The following is a 4,714-nucleotide window of genomic DNA, read 5'->3' as shown; positions in this document are numbered from 1 at the left end:
AAATATACAAAGAACTCTTAAAACTCAACAGTAAGAAAGTAAAAAACCCAACTAAAAAATGGGCCAAAGACCCTAACGGACACTTCCCCAAATAATATTTCATATATAGATGATAACCAAACATATGAAAAGATGTTTCACATTAAGTATCATCAGAGAAATGCAAATTAAAACAAGATACCACTACACACCTAGGAGAATGGCCAAAATCTGGAACAGGGCAATGCCCAATGTTGGCGAGGATACAGAGCAATGGGAACTCCTCATATATTGCTGGTGGGAATGCAAAACAGTACAGGCACTTTGGAAGACAGTTTTGCAGATGCGTACTCTTACCGTATGATCCAGCAATCACACTTCTTGGTGTTTACCCTACAGAGATGAAAACTTATACCTGCATAAAATCCTGCACACAGATGTTTATAGCAGCTTTATTCATTACTACAAAAACTTGGAAGCTACCAAGATGCCTGTCAATAGGTAAACTGATAAATGAACTGTGGTACATCCAGACAATGGAATATTATTCGGTGCTAAAAAGAAATGAGCGACCAAGCTGTGAAAAGACATGGATGAATCTCAAAGGCATATTACAAAGTGAAGGAAGCCAATCTGCAAAGGCAACCTACTGTATGATTCCAACTGTATGACATTCTGGAAAAGGCAAACTATCTTAATTAAAAAAAAAACAAAAAACAGTGGTTAAGGGGTAGGGAGAAGAGAAAGATGAATAGGCAGAGCACAGAGAATTTTTAGGGCAGTGAAAATATTCCGTATGCTATTACAATAATGGATAAACGTCATACATTTTTCCAAGCCCACAGAATGCGTAACACCTAGAGTGAACCCTCAGGTAAACTATGGACTTTGAACGATTACGTTGTGTCAGTGCAAGTTCATCAATGGTAACAAATGTCCCTTCCTAGTGGTGGTGCTGAGAACAAGGAAGGCTCTGCACATGTGGGAAATCTCTGTACCTTCTTCTCGATTTTATTGTAAACTTAAAACTGCTCTTAAAAATCAAAGTGCTTCTTAAAAATACGCAAAAAAGTTAAAAGAAGGAAAATAATAAAGATTACAGGAGAGATAAACAAAGAATAGAAAAACAAAAGGAAAAAAATCAGTGAAAAAGGTTGACAAACTCTTAGCAAATAGACAAAAAAAAAGAGAGAGAAGTTCCAAATAACTAAAATTAGAAATTAAAGAGGGGACATTATAACTGATACCACAGAAATAAAAAGGATTGTAAAAAACGACAATGAACAATTATACATCAATAAACTGAATAACCTAGAAGAAATGGATAAATTCCTAGAAACATACACAACCTCCGAAGACCGAACCATGAAGAAATACAAAATCTGAATGGAACTAGCTAGTAAGGAAATTAAAGCAGTGATCAAAAACCTCTTAACAGGGGCACCTGGGTGGCTCAGTCGTTAAGCGTCTACCTTCAGCTCAGGTCATGGTCCCAGGGTCCTGGGATCAAGCCCTGCAGCGGGCTCCCTGCTCAGCAGGAAGCCTGCTTCTCCCTCTCCCACTCCCCCTGCTGTGTTCCCTCTCTTGCTGTGTCTCTCTCTGTCAAATAAATAAATAAAATCTTTAAAAAAACAAAAAACAAAAACAAAAAAAAAAACCTCTCAACAAAGAAAAGTCCAGGACCAGATGTCTTCACTGGAGAATTCTACCAAACTTCTAAAGAATAATTAATCCCAATCTTCCTCAAAATCTTCCAAAGAATTGAAGAGCTGGGCACATTTCCAAACTTATCCATGAGGCCAGAATTACTCTTATATCAAAATTGTAAGAGACTGAAAGCTTTCCCTCTAAGATCAGAAACAAGGCAAGGATGCCCACTCTTGTTCAACATAGTACTGGAATTTCTACACAGAGCATCAACCAAACTAGAAAGGAAGAAGGATATTATCTCTGCTCTCAGATGACATGATCTAATGTCTAGAAAACTCTAAAGATTTCACAGAATCAACATGCAAAAATCAGTTGTGTTTCTATACACTGACAAGGAAACATTTGAAAAGGAAATTTAAAAACAATCCCAATCACGATAGTATCAAAAAGAATAAAATACTTAGGAAAAAACTTAACCAGGGAGCTGAAAGACTTGTACATTAAAAACTACAAAATACTGCTAAAAGAAATCAAAGAAGATACAAATAAATGGAAAGACATCCTGTGTTCATGAATTAGAAGACTTAATATTTGTTCAAATGTCCATACTACCCAAAGCAATCTACAGATTCAATGTAATCAGAAATCCATCCTAAAATTCATATAAAAAATAGTCAAAGAAATCTTGAAAAAGATAAAGTTGGAGGCCCCACGCTTCATGATCTCAAAACATACTACAAAGCAACAGTAATTAAGATGGTGTAAGTACAGGGCGCCTGGGTGGCTCAGTTGGTTAAGCGACTGCCTTTGGCTCAGGTCATGATCCTGGAGTCCCTGGATCGAGTCCCGCATCGGGCTCCCTGCTCAGCGGGGAGTCTGCTTCTCCCTCTGACCCTCCCCCCTCTCATGCTCTCTCTCTCTATCTCATTCTCTCTCTCAAATAAATAAATAAAAAATCTTTACAAAAAAAAAAAAAAGATGGTGTAAGTACAGGCATAGAGACAGATATATAGACCAGTGGAACAGATAGAGAGCCCAGAAATAAAGCCTTGCGTCTATGACCAAATGATCTTTGGCAACGGCGCCAAAGCTACACACTGGTGCAAGGACAGTTTCTTCAACAAACGGTGTTTGCAAAAGGGATGAAGATGGACTCTAACTTAGACCACATACAAAAATTAACTCAAAGTGGATTACAGACCTAAACAGAAGATCTAAAATTATAAACCTCCTGTAAGGAAATATAGGGGGAAATCTTCAGGACATTGCATTTGACAATGACTTCTTGGATATGACATCAAAAGCACAGGCAACGAAAACAAAAATTGACAAATGGGACTACATTAAACTTAAAAACTTCTGAGCAGCAAAGTAAGAACAACAGAGTGATAGGCAACCTATGGAAGGGGAGAAAATATTTGCAGACAATATATATCTGAAAAGGGGTAAATATCCAGATTATATAATGGACTCCCTACAACTCAAGACAACAACAAACAAATAACCTGATTAAAAAATGGGTAAACGACTTAAAAAGACATTTCTCCAGAGAAGATATACAAATGAGGCACATGAAAAGACGCTCAACATCACTAATCATCAGGGAGATTCAAATCAAAACCTCACACTCATTAGTATGCTCATTATCAAAAAAATAAAAACAAAAGCAACCAACAAACAACAGCAAAAAAAAAAAAAAAAAAAAAACAAGTCCCAGAGAGGATATGGAGAAATTGGAACCCTGTGCACTGTTTGTGGGACTGTAAAATGGTTCAGCTGCTGTGAAAAACAGTATGGAGTTTCTCCAAAAATATTAAAAACATAATTACCATATGATCCAGCAATCCCACTTCTTGGTACGTACCCAGAAGAACTGAAAACAGCATCTCAAAGAGATATTTGCACACCCATGTTCATTGCAGCATTATTCACAATAGTCAAGAGGTGGAAGCAATCTAAGTGTCCATCAACAGATGAATGGATAAAGACAATGTGATATTACTGAGATATTATTGAGCTTTAAAAAGGAAGAAAATTCTATCATACTGTACAACATGGATGAACCTTGAGGACATTAAGTGAAACATGCCAGTCATAAAAACACAAATACTGCATGAGATTCCACTTATATGAGGTACCTAAACTAGTCAAACTCATGGAAACAGAAAGTAGAATGTGGTTACCAAGGGCTGAGGGGGAGGAGAAAATGGGGAGTTGATGTTTAGTGAGTAGAAAGTTTCAGTCTTGCAAGATGAAAAAGTTCTAAACATCTGTTGCACAAGAATGTGCAAATAGTTAACACCATTGCACTGTGGACTTGAAACTGGTTAAGATGCTAAATTTTATGTCACGTGCATTTACCAATTTAAAAAAATATAAATAAGCAACTGACAAAATGGGTATGTGTGTCTCTGTGTGTCTCCAGCAACGTGTATATAAAGGTAAGTATCTCATGATGAAATAGGACTTATCCTAAGAATGATATGTTGGTTTAACATTTGAAAATCAATGTAATTTTCCACATTAACAGACTAAATGAGAAAAACTATTTGATCATCCCAACAAATGCAGAGAAAGCATTAGAAAATAATTTACCATTAATTTATAATAAAACTTCCAGCAAACTAGGAATAGAAGAAAATTTACTCAGTCTGATTAAGGAGGTCTACAAAAACCTTCAGCTAACATGATACTTACTGGTGAAATAGTGAATATTGAAAAGGAAAGAATTAAATGGCATCTTTAATCCATTCTTCCCTGTTATCTGGGAAAAGCCCCTGGAAAAGATAGAAGACAGGTGATCTGATTCAATTTCCTCATAAACATGAAATGGCAAACCTCTTGGCAAAGAAGCTAATGGTACTTGCTAGCAGGAGAATCATTACCTATGGAGTACATTCTGAAGGATGGACAGGCTTGCTTATAGTAAACAAACCTGGAGCCTATGGATTTATGGAGCATTGCTCCCTGGAAAATGTTATATAACTATGGAAGTATAAAACAGAGATGCATTCATGACTTAAATGGCTCACTTACATGTAAATAATGTGAACTGCACTCATCATTTATAAAAGGCAACAGAGCG

The sequence above is a fragment of the Halichoerus grypus genome, chromosome 3, assembly GCF_964656455.1.
Source record: "Halichoerus grypus chromosome 3, mHalGry1.hap1.1, whole genome shotgun sequence".
In the NCBI taxonomy this organism is placed as follows: domain Eukaryota; kingdom Metazoa; phylum Chordata; class Mammalia; order Carnivora; family Phocidae; genus Halichoerus; species Halichoerus grypus.
This window is presented reverse-complemented; position numbering follows the sequence as displayed.